Source organism: Ictidomys tridecemlineatus, chromosome 11 (genome assembly GCF_052094955.1).
Source record: "Ictidomys tridecemlineatus isolate mIctTri1 chromosome 11, mIctTri1.hap1, whole genome shotgun sequence".
NCBI lineage: Eukaryota > Metazoa > Chordata > Mammalia > Rodentia > Sciuridae > Ictidomys > Ictidomys tridecemlineatus.
In genome coordinates, this window is record NC_135487.1 from 98092023 (window position 1) to 98110624 (window position 18602).

At 32.0% G+C, this 18602-nt stretch overlaps 1 pseudogene across 1 annotated transcript in view; it reads left to right on the forward strand.

The window, feature by feature from the left end:
• Nucleotides 1-18602, forward strand: part of LOC120890503 (transcription initiation factor TFIID subunit 13 pseudogene) — a 51700-nt pseudogene that overhangs the window by 10651 nt on the left and 22447 nt on the right. The window contains exon 2 of the transcript XR_013427977.1: nucleotides 13611-13733. The product of XR_013427977.1 is annotated as a transcription initiation factor TFIID subunit 13 pseudogene (transcript). The remainder of the gene's footprint in view (nucleotides 1-13610; nucleotides 13734-18602) is intronic.

The following is an 18602-nucleotide window of genomic DNA, read 5'->3' on the forward strand; positions in this document are numbered from 1 at the left end:
AGAATAGACGGCCCTGGCCCCAGAATAGAACCACAAGCAAAACATGTGATCTGTGTTAGAAAATTTTCATGGCATCCTGAAGAAATTCAAAGAAGGTCATTCTAACTCCTTACTAAAAGGTGCAGTCATTAAAAACTTGGTAGAAGGATCCTATGAAAATGTTACTAATTAAAGATAGAACCATCATTACTAATCAAATGCATGGGAGCTATTCTGTTCTTTAGGTCAGCTCTGTATCTTTTCTTTCCTCTATTATGTGTTGGTTTTATAAGTTAATTATGATATATTTTTATTCAGATTCCATACTGGTTAGTGGGAGTGGGGGTAATTTGGTTTCAAAGTGACATTTCCAATTCAATACCATGTGTGGGTTTGTGGTGGGGGAGTGCAGCTCATTCTCTAATTGTGTGGGCAGTAAGAACAAGGAGAAAGGAAACACACCCCGCCAACAATGGAAGCAAGTCAGATGACATATTACGATCAGATGTTCAACCTGAAATCTCACACCAAAAAATAAGTAGCAAGGAAAAGAGTTGGATCAAGCCTGAGAGGAAGGCAAACACAAAGAAAATGCAAAAACAGAAGGAAGTAGGTGTGGAAATAAATTTAGATCTAAAGGAACAAGTTGAAAGAATAAAGTCATAACCAGTCTTTTTTTTTCTTTGTCCAAAGTACCAAGGACAAAGAAATCAACATTGCTTGTGGGCTGTCTGGGGAGCCTGAGCTGGCCTCCAAGGATCACTGTAAACACCTCAGGAAACTCCAGTCAGTGCAGCTGCCATGAGTTAGAAGTGTCTGCTATTTTAGCTCTTTCATTGATATTTCCATCCTCTCTGTGACAAGAAAAACCAAGGCTCATGATGGGTATTTAAAAATAAATTGTGATGAATAGGATTTGTTCTCTAATGCACACTCATACCACAAAGGGATACAGCAACTAATCTATGTGACTTGGTGAATGGTAATGACTTCTCAATCTCAGCCCTAAATTTCTTCAAGGTACTGGGCCAGTGGGACAGCTCTAATTTACAAGTCTTCTGTAATGCATTAAAATACACACCATTATGTTTTAGAAAAAAATTACTTAAAGCTTTTTATTCAACTATAAATACTAGTATGGGATTTCAGTAAGGAACACCGGAAATGATTTTTTGATTTACCTGCTATGCCCTGATGATTTCTAAAAGGTCTTCTGTCTTAACAATGCATTTTCATGTAATTTATTTATTTATTTAAAAACATCTATAAGTGAGAGTTGAGCTGAACTTTAAAGTTACAAGGAATAGTGATATGTCTTTAGGATCCCAACAACTTCTTTGACACAACAGTGCCATTATTAGCCTCACTATGCATTCTTTTTTTAAAATATAGATTTTTTAGTGTCTTTTTAAAAATATAGATTTTTTCTTAATGACTATATTAGAAATTCAGTTCACTTATGAATCCCATTTTGAATATTTATTTTTATTATTTAAATTATTATTTCTTTTTTAAACAATTCACACATATTTAATCATTTTTCATTTTGAGCTACTCTTTCATTTTAAATGAATTTTAACGACAAAACTAAGATTCCAGTATTTAATCTTACACATTCTCTATCTTAAAGTGATAGATAGAATCTATATTTTCTGTAGTCATTGAAAGTGAGGACTCATGTTTGTGTTCAATTTTATGTTGTATAGATTACTAGCTTATGAGGCTTCAGACAAGTTATCCCTTTTTAGTCATAATTTCTTAATCTATATAATAGAATAATAATAATAATGTTTTTGAGAGTAAAATGTTGTAAGTTACATAAACCCTTAATGTAATACATGACCTACTACATGACCTTTAAATGCATTTTGATTGTGAATAATTGATGTTTATGAAATAAAGGTTGTGGTGGTGGGAGAAGTGTCATTGTTAGTGACAGTGTGGAACTGGAAATTAGAATGAATGGATGAAGGGAAAATGGTAGACATCATTATATATAGGAGACAGAAAACAAAGCTATGTACTAAAATAAACACCTCATCTAAGGGGTCCCCCATGGGTACATGATGTATATGTCCTCTGTGTTTGTTGATTCTCCATTTTATAACAAATACCTGAGCCAATCAACTGATAAGAAAAAGATTTATTTGGGCTCACAGTTTTATATTTTTCAGTCCAGTATTTGTTTGAGACATTGCTTTGGGCATGGCACTGCATCATGGTGGGAAAGTGTGGCAGAGAAAAACAACTCCCCTAAACATCAGGAAGCAAAAGAGAATCATTAGGGAACCAAGGCTCCACAATCACTGCCAAGGGTATTCCCCCAATGACCTAAAAACCTCCACTAGGTGAAAACACTTCTTAAAGATTCCACCATATCCCAACAGTGCTTCCTTTGGGAAAAAGCCTTTAGGGGAACATTTAATATCTAAATCATAGCATTGCCCCCCCAGTTCATATGTTGAATTTAATCATCAATGTAATAGTACCAAGGAGTGACACCTATAGAAAGTGATAAATCCTTGAGTGTGGAGCACCCATGGCTGGGATTAGAACTATTAAAAAGGACTTGGGGGAGTAAGTTTTCTCTCTTCCACTCTTCTCTTATACAACATTCATCCTCTTTTGCCATTTCTTTCCTTTTCATCATGTAAGGACTCTAGATATGCTATCTATGTGGAAAGGGCATCTGCCAGACACCAAACTCATCAATGCCTTGATTTTGGGCTTCTCAGCCTCCAGAATTGTTGAGGAAAAAAAAAAATATATATATATATATTTACAAATTATTCAGTCTTAAATATTATAGCACTGTAAACAAAGAAAAACAATGGTTAGCATAAAGTTCTCTGAGAGCTTAAATAGGAGTATGACAAGATCCAATTGAAATTAGAGATGGCTAAATGCAGCCATATAATGAAAGAAACTTATTTTCAGACTCTACAGAAAATGACAGAAAATATTAGTATTAGGGTTTCTAAGTAAACTATAATGAAGAGTGTAATGAGTCAAATATAATGAAAATAGATAAGTGATGCTTAAGAAAAAAATAGAAACAATGCTCTTGATTTTATTCCTCCTATCTGATGGACATGATTTTTTAAAGGTAAGGGTTCTGGGGAAAGAACTGGCAATTGAGAATCATAAAGAAAATAGTTTGGGTGGTCAGTAGTGATGATGCTGGGAAAGAAAACAATCAAATAAAAGAAAAATTAAGATCTTTAGAGATAGAAAGGGTTTTTAGTATTGCTCCACAATTTACAAAGTTGTATTTTCTTTGGAAACCTCCTTAACTTCTCAGAGTTTTCATGGATACATCTTATAACATCTAATATTAAAAAAGAAGATCTACAAAAGCAACACCATCATACAATGAACATACCTTTCTGTCAACTGAATGAGGAAATGCATAAAAATATTTAAAGAAATAATTTGGGTGGGGAAAGGATTCATTCAATTCTGGGTATTTTAAATTTGAATTAATTATGAAAAAGCTATACAGATTGGATGCTGGTGCTAGAAAATATATATGACATGAAATGCACATAAAAATGAAACTCAGGATAGGGACAAGTTTCAAAGTCATGCTCATTGAGACTCAGAAGCTTCAAAGTAGATAGAAAGCATGGTTTACATTTATTGAAAAATAATGAAAACACAATAATCTTAAAAAATAAGGTATGGTAGTTCATTAACTTAAAATTAAATAATTAATTTAATATATAAATGATCTAATCAAGACAAGATTAACAAGTACCTAAAAGAGGTTCTTGCTAAAGAAAGAGTATCAATCAAAAAGGAATAGAGGGCCAACAATTAGGCAAAAATATAAAAAAAAAAAGTGGAACACTAAAAAGCTCCCACCTAATTATTATGCAGAAATAAGATATCTTGGACCAAATATTTAACTTGTGTCAAGCAGGTGTATCTCTATTGTAGAGGTAAACATTGCAGACAATTTTTAGCTTGTGGCATTAAATATTAAAATTAAAATTAATCCTTCTATTCTAGATTCTGGCTTGCTAAGCAACCTTCCTATTAAATTTTCATCTCCCATCTATCTTGAGCACACAGAGAGAGAGAGAGAATGTACTTGTTAGAGAACTCTGATATCTCCATATCTTCAGATGTTGTGATTCCTAATATAAGTTAATATATTGATATTCTGGCCTTTGTACATTCGTCTGAGAGAAAATACTAAGTCTGCTCATCAGCAAAGTTAGATCTGCTGTCATGGGATGACAAATCACATTTCTTCAGTCTACAAACTATGTCGCTGGAGGTTGACCTCTGGTAGATTCACCTAGCAACTGCTACTCTCTAGTATTTTCTTTGGGAGCCAGTCTTATCCACATATCACCAGAACTTGATCTGCATTTTTTATAATTAGTCATAGACAGGGTTCTTATCAAATTTTAGAGATTGTTTTAAAGCTTGATAAAATATGTTAATTTCCTGAACATAATTCTGTGTAGGTTACTTCAAACATCAGTTGTTTGTACCTATAATTTTATCAATGATAGCATGAGTTAGTTCATACAAGAGGAAAACCACATTGATAACACAGAATGATTGACAAATGTTTGATAACCTAGGTGTGAATACAAACAAGTCAGTCAAGTGTTCCTAAGCAAGCATGTGAAAAAATCATACATATGGATTCAGAATGTCACAGTGAAAATATCATGTATATTAAAATCAGGATGATGCCACTTATGCATTTTGCTATACCTCTATCACTGTCTACATTTTTATATCTGTGACTAACATTTGGAAATTCATTAAAACAAATGCTGATATAAAATATTTTTGTATATATTTTAATGAATAGATTTAACATATTCAGATATAATGTTTCCTCAAAGAAGTGTGTTGGAAATCACTGAAATAGAGTGGAGAGTTCTCTACAGAAGGAATGAAAGAGGTATTATACATAAATAGGGAAATCAGGACACTGTGAAAGTGAGTAGATACATAAGCTAAAGGAAGTATTCAAAAGAGGCCAAATCAGAGAAGAATTGAAATGAACTCCTCAGTACTTTTAGAAGGTGGTATGTCACTGTTGATGTGAATGATGATGATGTTGCTGTAGATATATCAGAAAGTGGGCATAAAGAACAAACATTGAATAAAAGGCAAGAAACTTGCTCTTAAGGAGTTTCATCATCTGGGACAAATTCTTTTCTTTATGAAACAGTTAGTTGAAGCTGATGAGTGATTAATAATATCTCATAAAAGAATGAGTGTCTTTAGAAATAGTAAAAGCTTGTATAAAAATGGAGGAAAACAACTGGGAGAAAAATAGTACAATATATTTGGAAATCCTTACTTAATTAACTAGATGAAAATTGTGACATATAAAAAAGTTGACATATAAAGTTAAACATCCCAGAGTATCTTTTCTTTTTTTCTGAAATAACATATATCATTTTAGAAAAAAAAGTTGTCAATAATGTTTTTAACCTATTTGGTTTAGATTACCAAATGATGTGCTATTTCTAACATTTATTTTGTCTTTATTGGGTGTTTACTAACTGGAAGACAAAGAACCAAGAAGTATAGATGCACATGCATGTGTGTGTATCATCAAGTTTCTAATTCTTGATAATTAAGCACATTATGTAGTAGTTCTCCTGAGCACTTACATAATGTGTTTAAGAACTGTGACTATAGTCCTTCAGTATGTGATATCTGCATGCCATAATTGTTCACATCTAGTCTTTATCAAATTACAGTATTACCCTCATAAATTCTGTTAATTACTATGTCCTCCTTCTGAAATAAATACTATTAACAAATCTTAGCAATCTTTTTAAATACATGTAAACACTTCATAAGCAATGGCAGTTTTTTACAAAGTAATGTTATCATTTTGTAAAAAGATTTTGACTTAATTCTAATAGCCTCTTTATTATGCCTTTTGGCAAGGTATAATTTAATTATCAAGAATTACAAACTTGATGATACACACACATGCATGTGCATCTATGTATTAATCAAATTAATACATAACATAGTGTTGAGTCTTTTCAATGAAGAACTTATTTTTGATAGAAGTTTTGGAAGAACTAATTGAATTCTACTTAAATCTACTACATTTAGCTTTTCAAACCCCGTAATTGATTAGGTAATATTTTATTTGTAAATACAAAAATATTCAAATAACATCATTATCAACTCTTTTTTTTTTGGTACCAAAGATTGAACCCAGGGGTGTTTAAGCACTGGACAACATCTCCAGCCTTTTTTAATATTTTATTCTGAGAAAGGGTCTTTCTATTTGCTTAGGGCCTCACTAAGTTGATGAGTCTATCTTTGAACTTGTGATCCTCCTGCCTTAGCCTCCTAAGCCACTGGGAGCACAGGCATTGGCCACATCACCCAGTTCATTATCAACTCTTAAAGGGACAGAATAAAAGAGCAATAACACACATCATCATTTGGTGTTCCATGTGTAGGTAATTTCCAGATTTTTCTCAATATTTGGTTATTTTGTTTTCTTCTGCAACAGAGGATGCTGCTACACTCTCTGATTTCTCCAGAGCATCACAACTATATGCAACTTACATCATTAGACTAAAGATCAGGACAAGAATAGGGCCTTTAGTACTAAAGTATATCTCCATAATACCACCAACTGGCTAGTAGGGCCTTCAGTGCTAAACTTTATCTCCATAATACCATCAACTGGAGTGTTCAAAGTAGATTGAAAAAAATAAGAGAAGAAAATGACAACCACAATAATGCAAATCAATTCTATCAGTCACTAAATACTGTGCATGTGCAAATAATTATTAAAATTATAATAATGGTGATAATAAGGATAAGAATGAAAAGAAATGAGAAACTTTGCTTCTCAATAAATGGCTCCCAAATAACAAAAAGGAGCAAAATCAATCCATCAATGATTAAATTAAGAGAGAATAAGTCAAAAGATAAAATAATCTTTAGAAAAATTATTAGATTCTAGATGGTATAGACAGAGCAAGCTGTTAAGCCAGATAATAATATTGGCTTTGACTTTATAATCTGGCACATATCTAGTGGCCTGAGTTACAATTATGAATAATGCCTGACATTGATAGAGTATGTTACAGTTTATAAAACATATTACAAAACAAATTAAAATATTTTTCTTATGTCACATTCTCATCCTTACATACTTTTTACAAAAGTGTTTTATGGAGTTTATCATTTTGGCTTAAATTTTCATACCTAATGATAAAGGTAGACCTAGAACCCAGGATTTCCAACTTATGGACCAATATTTGTTGGAGCCCATCTTATAATCATATGGTTGAGTTTTTCTACTTATCCCCACCTTATCTGGCCAATCTTTCACCACACTTGTCTCCAGTAAAAGCACCTGGTTGGAGAATATTTGCACACTCTCAAGGCAATGTGGACCCACTCACTGCCTCACTCTCTGCCTGCTTGTTATCTGTCATGGAATTCTGTCATCATATAATCAGTACCTGCTGGTGAGAAGTTGATTCTTTCTTCTTAGCTGGAAAATTCTATGAGAAATTGAATATCTCTTTTTTTGGATGAATTCCCTTTATTTAATTCTTAATGAATATTATTCCCGTATATGAATTTACGATACAAATTAAACACCAGAGAAGTCAAAGTTCTGTTACATGGGCAGATCATGTAGCACAGAGTATATTGCTCAAACAGTGCCCCAAGTCACAGAGCTAATACAATAGGGTGTTAAAATGAACTTGCATGTGAATCCTAAGGCAAGCAATAACAAAGTGGGTTGTAATTCACGTTACCTCTGTAGAACTTCTAAAACATGATTAATCAAGAACCAATTAAAATCCTCCTAAAAACCTCTCCCCACTATGGGCCTCAAAGGACTGTGATGTGATTTCTTAGGAAGGAGCTGTGCTATGTGCTCTGCACCCTCATGAACATTTGATACATTAATTTTTTCATTTCTACCATGTTAGGAGGTGTATAGTAGTACATCAGCATGCTTTAGTCTTTAGATTGATAGAGGATAAAAGCCAGTGTTTGTGGTTTATAGTTATATGGCTTTTGACAAAAGCATATGTATTCACTACTTCAGTCAAGATACAGAACAGTTTCATTCTAGAAAATTTCCTCATGCTGCACTTCTGTAGTCAATGAGCCTTGCCTCCCTTAACACCTGGCAAAAATCTACTCTTCTTTAACTGGATAGTTTTGCCTTTTCCAAATGCCACATAAACAGACTGATAACGTAATTGTTTAGGTCTAGTTTCCTTCGCTTAGTAAAATGTATTTGAGATGCATCCATATATGCTTTTATGAATAGTTTTATTGGCAAAGATACCATATTTATTGGCAAATGGATGTGCCATAATTTGGTTACTTATTCACTGCTTGAAGACATTTGGATTTTTTTTTTTTTAGTTTTAGCAATCATCAATAAAGTTAATGTAATCACTTGCAGGTTTTTGTTTAAATGTTAAGTAATTTATCCAGGAATGAGATTGGTGAGTGACCTTGTAAACATGTTTAATTTTGTGAAAAACCAACAAACTATTTTTTCTTTTCTTTTTTTTTAGTGGTAGATGGACATATCTTTCTTTCTTTCTTATTGATTTTAAAAAAATAAATGAAGCAGAATGCATTACAATCCTTATTACACTTAATAATTTATTTTACTCTAGCAAATTATTTGCCTCCAGTATTTGGAAATGTGAAGAGAAATCTTCTATTTTTAACAGCTTACATGTAGATATAAATTTAAATTGGGGTTCAGAGACTAACATATTTGTAGCTATTTATTTAGTATAAAGTGTGCAGATAAATTCAGCTGAACACAAAGGATTAAATCACTAGACTCGACGAAGAGTTTCTTATCTGTTCCTCACACAACTCTTCCTAATGAGTTAATAAAAGATTGTAGAATATTTTATTCATCAAGGACTAAATAGTTTGACCAATTTGTGTACACCTTTCCCCAGTTTTCAAACTAACCTCACAAAAAATAAATTGAAATCAGTAAAACTCTTTCATTGATTATTTTTACAGAATACTTGTTGCTGCATTAAAATCTTTATGCTTTATGAATTTTTATTTTTTAAATCTAATATAGTTTTCAACAACTCTCAGGGATTTTGCTTGTTTTTATTTTATTTTACTTTTCATATAGTTCCTAGTCTCAGGCATCATCTAGGGCCACCCAATTATAATTTACTGATAGATTGTTTTGTAAAGACACAAAATTGTAAATATAAAGATTCAAATTAAGTATAATAATGACATGTGCCTAATGTTAGTCATAAAACATTGAGGATAGACAAGCCAACACTTTATCAATACATATATAATAAAATTTAAGATGAGAATTGGGTGAAAAAAGCCTTATACGGAAAGGATTATGGACATTTGATGAGTTTGAAAGGATGGGTCAATTTTAGAAAATAAATATATTTATTTATAATAGAAGTCATCTTATAAAATAAATATATTTAAAATCTACATTTAATATATAATGTTTTTGACTATTTAATAGATGTTGCATTAAGAGAATCAAGAATGAAGCAGTTATATGTAACTCATCAGTATACATAAGAGAAACCAAAATGGTTTTGTCTGATAGCTGTATTATCTTTGCAATCTCATATAAAGTGCTTACAGATGTCACAGGATTGGAGACTGATGAAATGGAAGAAAAAAATATCATTATTATACTGTGGAAGGAGTAACTCAATAGCATGTTAACAATAATAGTTTTTCAGAGTCTTAAAAAAATCTCAAAAACTTCCAAAAGATATCTTTAAAAATTTTGCTGTGTAACTCATCTTTGTATTTAAAAGACTTCACTTCAAATAATATTTGTTATGACAGTAAATCTGAGATCTAGGAACATGAGAGATAAAAAAGCAAATACATCATGACACCTAAGATGTAATCCCAAGAAACGAGTGTGAATATGTTTTTAATGTCCTTATCAACTGTCTATTGAGCCTCCCAACTTTGAAAGACCCACTTCTTACCAAATATATCTCTGATTATTTACTTGTTTGAAGTATGTAAAAACTTTTGCCTGAAAATATCTTCTTGAACAGTAAAAGAAAATCTGGAAATATATATATATATATGATATGATCAAATATATATATATATATATATATGATCAAATCATGAAACATTCTGAATTTTTTAGAAGAAAAATGATCAGTCAAGATTAGGGTTAGGGGAAAAAATAATACAAAAATAATACAAAAAATTGACTAATAATACTTTAAAATGTAAAAAACAAATAGAAAATATTATGAAGACTTACAATTACCACAGAAACAGAATACCTAAAAACAAATTTTTAAAATAAGCGTGATGAAGTTCTTCCATATGCAACACTATAAGATTTTACTGAAAACATGAGAAAAAAATTAAATGAAATGTAATTATGCATAGGCATATTTCTAAGTGGAACTTACTGTAAGTATATATAGGCATATTTCTAGGTGGAACTTACTGTAAGTATGTATAGGCATATTTCTGAGTTGTACTTACTGTTTATTTGCAAATAAGTGAATATTTTAAGTGCAAAAAAGTTCTGTCATTCAAGATAATGTATTTATATTATAGTATTTATTTCTGCTGAGATCACTGGTGTGCATTATGATATAGAACATCTCACTTCAACTTCTAAATGTTGCCTGAGACTAGGAACTATATGAAAAATAAAATTTAAAAAAATCATCCATTGATGATTAATGAATTTGGAGGATTTAAGGATAAAGAGTACAAATTCCCAGGCCAAACACAAGACTCACTGCCACAAGATAATCTAGCTATTGGGGAAATCACATGCATTCATGATTTCTTTATGAGTGCTTATTTTGCCAATGAATGCCTGAGTTTCTTATGTAAGTCCATTAACTAGGACAAAAATGAAGAAATCTCCATACAGTTAACAATAAACCATAAGGAAGAAAATATTTTAAAACATGGAACTTTCCCTTTAGTGGCTCAATGTATTTAAAACTCCTCAGGTTTATTAGGATAATTTCTGTGGAGTTCTATTGACAAGAAGACCCCCAATGTCATCTTACTATGTAATGATGAACTCTCATCTAGTTATATAGGCACAATAATAAGGTCTTGGGGATGTGTGGTAACTACACACACACACACACACACACACACACACACACTCTCTCTCAGTAAAATGTTTGGTTATTTACCTATAGGTTAAAGAGCTAAAACCTTGAAAAACTACTCAGAGAAGTTATAATATTTTAAAGCTAATTGGCAAGAAACACCACATCTTACTGCCATCTGCAGATGTCTCTTTATTGAACTCTAAAATGTCATATGAGTTCTATATTGAAATCTCTTTCTTTGAAAGGAACTATGTATATTCATATTTATTTTAAGGATACTTTTTAGGATATAATTTATTTATGTAACTCGATAGCTTCTTTGTAAATTTCCATAGGAGAAATCATATCACCACACTGGAACCAATAATAGTTGCATTTCTCCTAGAAAATTTAATATGTATCTTATGTGGCTTTGTGGATTTCCTTTCACTTTGGCCTTTGGAGAACTTCTTGCTAAATTTGTAGGCACCAAAGCAAATGTTTAGAAAATTGTGATATATATCCTTCGTATTCTTCCTTTTCTACTTTTAACACAGTCTATCCTATTCAGTGGGGTTGGATATGCTTTTTTAATATTTTTTTACTTATATACAACATCAGGATACACCCTGACATAATCACAGAAGCATGAAACACAATCCACTCCAATTCAGTCCTCGACACTGCTCCCCCACCTGCCCATTGCTGCCCTTCCTCCACCCCACTGATCCCTCTTTAATTCATTTCATTTACTTTTTTTTTCTATTTTTTTAAACTAGTGTCCTATGGATACACCTGATGCTGGGACTCACTGTGCTTTTGAAAGTACCTTAAATAACTTCTTTATTTCTGGTTAAACATTAAAGAATAGACACAGGCATTGTTCTCTACTCCTTTCTATCATTTCATGAACATAATAATTTTCTATAAAGACAACTTCTTGGCTTTATGGGCTTATTGTCTTCTATTACCATCATTTTAATGTGAATTAGGAAGGACAGAAAAATAAATGCATAAGTTCAGTTTGCTATGTTTACACAGAAGTTGGCACAACTCTTAAAAATAATAAGCTATAATATATTGATGGATCCCTTATTGTGACAATGGTATTGTCATATGGAATTGGAATTAGCAAGTTATAGTAATTATCTTAGCAACTGTCTCCTAGTTGAGAAGTAGTCTGCAAGGCATTTAAACATGTATTGCCTCCAATCCTCATAGCAATGCCACAGAGGTAGCAAAATAATTTTGATTGTCCATGTTTAATTAATGTTACTAAAAAAGCCATTTATGCAAATACTTGAAATGAAAAGTGACATGAAGTCACAAACATATGGGATTTAGCCTTGATCTCCACCAGTTCTTCTGTTCTCCTTATAAATGCCAACCCTCAGAGTTAAAGAAACAACCTTACATTAACTACAAGGGTCCAAATGCATGTGTTGATAGTTTAACTTGGTGCTGTCACAGCTCTCTCTACTGAAGTGTCCCTCACTTCAATATATTCAGATCAATTGACTGAACACAAAATTCCCCAAGTGAGCAAGTAGGATGCCTTATCAAACTTTTATTAGGTGAGATCCTGATTAACTCTAGTTGCTTTGTTAGTTTCTATCTTTAGCTTTGTTGTTCCTATTTTTCCCTTTAATTGTAGACATAATTGACAAAATGTACATAACATTTCCAATGGACTAGGCAAAGAGTAAGAAGAAGAGAGAGAAAAAAGAACAAAAATTACCCCTACCGAATGCTTACACATGACTTAGTAGCACATACAAATAGAGTATTGCACATAAAAATTGGTGCTTGCCGGTCCTGGAGGCTGTTTGAGAACATAATTACCCATTTGGTACTTGGAGTTGTGTTTTTCACGATTCAGACATTAGTAAATGCATGTTTTCCACTTCACAAACTTACTTAGGAGTCCTACTTTAGCACCTGCATTTAAAATAATTCTTGCTTGTGTAAACTTTTGTTTGCAATGACTTTTTTTTCATAATGCTTAAAATTACAAAGAAGTATTTGAGTTTGTTCATCATAAAACTTTACTCCAAAAATTGTCTCCACAACTAATGCACATCAAAAATATTAAATAAAATACATGTGGGTAAATAAGAAGGTACCTATCCTTTCTACACTAGAATTAGTATTTTAAGGAAGATGCAACAAATTCTACCACCTCTCAAGTTTCATAGCAGAAATTATATGACCTCTATCAATATGCTCTGTAAAGCTATGTGGTCAGCTTTGTTATGGTTACTCCATTTGACATTTGATAAACATTGATCCGAAACAACAATAAGAAAATAAAGAAAATAATTATATACACAAAATTTTATATGTTGAAGTCCCCAATTTCCCATGTTAAAGTCATAACTAACCTTTGGCATTTGATAATGTGACTGTGTTTGGAGATAAAGTCTTTACAATGGGAATTAGGGTAAAACAAAGTCATAGGAATGAGTCTTATCCAACATGACTGGTGTCCTTGTAAAAGATTGGGTTACAGACAGAAAAACATGTAATGTAAAATAAATCGTTTTTCAGAAGTGCCACAGAAGAAAACTTTGTGAAGACAAGAAAGATGCTTATCTATAAACCAAGTAAAGAAACCTGCAAAAGAAACCAACCCTGGAGACACCATGGTCTTGAACTTCTAGCCTCAGAACTGTGAGAAAATTAATTTCTGTTGTTAAAGTCATTCAATCTGTAGTGCTTTGTTATGACAGCCCTGCCAAGCTAATATGCTAGATTATAAAGAATGCATGAGTTATGAGTTATCAGTGAGAGTGAAACTATAAACATAATCCTAAGGACACTAGACAATGGCTAGGTTTATATTTATAAGGACATGAATTAATACATAGGAAATAAAATGGTGATAGATTCACTTTACAACTGATGTTGTTTTCTTTATCTAATAATCTGAATTTCCCAATATGCAGATATTCTTAGGATACAAATATATGAATGTACAGGGACTTATTCTTACATGGGATTAGGAGAGAGGTTTTTTTTTTTTTCTTCATACCATGATTGAACTCAGGGGCACTTAACCACTAAGCCACATTTCCAGCCCTTTTTTTGTATTTTATTTAGAGACAGAGTCTCCCTGAGTTGCTTAGAGCCTCACTAGGTTGCTGAAACTGTCTTTGAACTCTTGATCCTCCTGACTCAGCCTCCTGAGGCACGGGATTACAGGTGTGGCCACCAAGTCAGGCTAGGAGAGAGTTTTTAAGTCAACTAAGAGCTTCTTTCCTTGACTGAAATCAGATGGAATGTGTTTTCCAATTCATCCCTATAAAAGTGGTTGTTTTTGTAATGTGTAATGTGCTGTCTTCTATCTCAATAGACAGTTTCCTAAATTTTACTTCACTCTACAACACTGATTACTCTCAAATCATATCAAAGTGGCATCTATCAACCTTTAATTGGCAAAATCTGTGTCACTTTAATCTTTTACTTTGTTAAATATTCTGAGTAGTTCTCTGAGTTTGAAACCTGAAGTGAAGACAAAAAGAAATGAAATGCAATAGTCTTTTAAAGACACAAATTCCTTTACAGAGTCAATAAACAGATAGCAGATTAAGCAATGGGTTTTATACTGCTTGATTCTATTTGAATGTCTATGAGAGATTAATCTTATCTCTAATTATAATAAATTATTTTCAAAAATGCAAAATAGATATTCCATATTTATTTTTTATGTCATTGTGAACATTCCATCATTAGACATTAGATTATGCTTGTAAAGGTCTTACTGTGGTGATCTTACTAATATTACTTCTTAAAATTAACGTTTTGTAAGTTTGTTTTGCATATTCCCCCAGCTAATAAGAGTTTATTCTATACATAATGAAAACTGTATAGGTTTTAACTTATCTCCATTTTGTGGCAAAAAAATAGGAAGTCTGAGTTTACAATTTGAGGGGCAGGGAAGAAGAAAGGGTGGATAGGGGAGTGGTTTTGGATACTCATACAGACTCAAAATAATCTTTTTTTTACATAGAGTAACTACTTCACCCATCTGTACCAGTATTTTGAGTTGAATTTTTCATTCTCATTTTTGTGTATTTTACTCTCCTGCTTTTAGGCAATGTGGCCAAGCCATTCCTGCTTGATTATGTTCCATTCTTATTTAAAGGGAATTTGCCAAATATTTAAAAATTAGTTACAGTAAAAGCAAATTTGCAATTTCCTGTTTTCATTAATTGCAATCATTTATCATTTCTACACTAATATAAATATCTGGAAATTCATATGCACATATAAGCCACAAATACTATACACATTTCCTGTATGGAAGCCATGTACCTCTATATCCTCTATGAGCTCTATTAAGATTTTTTTTTGCCCTGGGGATATTTTCTAATTTGGGTGATTTTCGTTTTCATTTGTTTATCTGTTTGCAAATAAACCAGAAATCTTCTCAACCATGACCTGAGGATTTTTTTTTATGGCTGCAATATAGGAACATTTATTGAATTGATTGTAGTTTTATTTATTTATTTTTTTATTTTGGTTGTTCAAAACATTACATAGTTCTTGATATATCATATTTCACAATTTGATTCAAGTGGGTTATGAACTCCCATTTTTACCCCATATACAGTTTGCAGAATCACATCAGTTATGCTTCCATTGATTTACATATTGACATACACAGCAGGAGTAAAAAAGTATGTATTGTTCTAACACTACAAGACATGACTTTGATTTCCTGAATTAAAATACAAATTTTAAAACTCAAGGGAGTCAAAACCAATTACTCTAATTTTCAGTTACTATTTCCATTAAAATTAAAAAACTGAGGGTAACTTTTTCTACAAGTCTAATGCAAAATTGAGAGGGCCTGGGAAGGAATATATGTAAGAGCCCCACACCCTGCAGGTAAAGGGCACATTTCATTGATTTCAAAGGTTCCTGTCCAAACCCATTGTCATCAATAAAGTAGCTATTTCCATTCTAAACTTCCAATCAGCTGAGCTGAAAGTAGTAAACTGGAACAAATTTCTCATCTGCCCTTTCTGCCTTATCATGCACAGTCTACTTAGCCACGTTGCTAATTAGATAGTTTTCTGACTGTAAGTTCAAAATGATTTGAGAAAATGACAGCTATTTGTCAAATCCAAAGTAAGATGTAAAAATAGCTTCTACCTAGCTTTTATATTGCAAAATAAAATTTTCTATGGAGGAAAGTAGAGTAAGGATTTCTGGCTTTTAGATATAAAAATGATTGAGAATTTCAATTTCTTCACAATCCAGCCTGTACTTATGAAGTGCTAGCTGTGTTTGCAACTCTAATAGAAAGGATAATAGTATAAACATATATGTTATAAAATCACCCTGAAGTAAGTGCTTATATACATTAGCATAATTGTTATTGTTATATAATGCAGTTGAATGTATTCTACAAGTATGCAATAGATAGCCCATTGTTGTTAAAATATTTTTTAGTTGTAGATGGACACAATACCTTTATTTTATTTATTCAGTTTTGTGTGGTGCTGAAGATCAAACCTACTCACATGTGGTAGGCAAGCACTCTACCACTGAGCTATAACCCAGGCCAGTAACCCATTTTGAGCACTAAAAATTAATGTTAAGTTTACAGTAAAATATATAATGTATACACATATGTATGTATATACATATATATACATATATATGTGTGTGTGTATGTGTGTGTGTATGTATGTATGTTTGCTTTGAAAAATAAATGTTATTTATTTGAGGAACACTGAAGTGTTGTAGTCTCCCTACAATTCTGCTACACTCAATTAGAATTGTTTGTTTTATTTAAATAAAGATGAGGTTTATTCAAGGTTTACAAAATAAACTGGAATCATAACAAGATAGCCAAAACATTAGTTCTGAAAAAACTTAGCTGTTATAGCTATTATTACTAAATCATCTTCATTTTTTTTCAGATGTTATCTATATAAGAAAATTAGACTAGAACTGTCCTTGAAGATGCTTCTCTGGGTGGCGAAGTGTCTGTTTGAATAATAGATTCCCTTATGCATTTGGAGTACCCTACTTTGAGTAAAGTCTGAATTTTGCAGTAGTTGTGATTCTCAGGGTCTCTTGACTTGACCAAATTCTAGGATGCAAAATAATCCTGTGCAAAATAATCTTCCTGGACCTAAATGAGGGTTAGAGTGTGTCCATGAGTGGTAAAGGCCTTGAATTTAGGGCAAGAAGGAAAAAATAGATGATAATTGTAGATCTTGAGCCTTTGCTATTGCATTAGAATTGCTCCTTATGACAACTCAAAAACAAGTGATTGATTAGTCTTGTTTTTGATAATTTTAATCCTTGTTTTTTTTAATACATGGATAAATCTAGGCATTTTATGACCTCATTTAGCATGGTTTGAAATTTTTTAAAAAATCCAAATAGAATTTATAAGACTTAATCAGAAGACAAAATAGCAAATAGTATGTATTAGGCCGTATTCTATTACTCTAACAAATACTTGAGATAAATCAACTCAAAATGAGAGAAGGTTCATTTTGGTTCATAGTTTTGGGGTTTCCATTTAATGACCTGGCAGACCCATTGGTTATGGGTCTCTGAAGGAGGATAGCATTTCATGGCAGGACCATGTGGCAAAACCAACTCTCCCCCTGAGAGTACGGAATCAGGGTGAAGAAAGGAGGAAGAAATCAAGATCCCACAATGCCCTCTGAGAGCACATTCTCAGTGACCTTTTAAAACCTCTCATTAGGCCCCACCACCTCCCAATAGTGTCATAGATTGGGGATCTAATCTTTATTACATGGTACTTTGGGGAACACTACAGATCAAAATTATAGTGTACTGTATACTTAATATTCATATCACTTTGTATCTACCCAAGAATATTCAGATACATGCATCATACAACTTCTGCTGAGTGTCACTGATTACAAATGAAAAGAAAAATCAATCTCTGACATATAACTACCTTGATCATTTTAAAGATGTAATTTCATACAACAGATATATCATGATCTCTGAAACATAGCATTTAATGTCTTGGTTTTACTTTTTTGAACAACATAGTATGTCAAAGATTTTTAACAGAATCTGTGTAAGACAGAAAACTATTCAATTTTATCTTTGTATAATAAGAAGTGACTTTAAACGTAGCAAAAAAAATCATAAGAAGAAAGATTGATAGAGTAGGGACTTTTTTTTTCTTTTAGGTATCAAAAGAAAAGAAGGAAAAAGAAATATGTTTAATACATAAGGAATTCATTAAATGAATTTACAAAATTAAATCAGTACAAAAGAGAATCGTGAGAGTTCTATGCAGTAATGAGTAAACCAGATTATACTGACTATGACCTCCATCTGACCTTGGGCCCATCAGTTCCCACATGAGCTACCTTCACATCTGAGAAGGCAACCCTTTTCCCACTTACTCTTCTTTACCTTAAATGATGCATAAAACATCTCATGCTAAATCCACATTCCTAATGTCATATCTGGTATTACTAGGTATGCAACACTATCTGTAAGGATTCAATTATATAATAAAATATTCAAATAGAT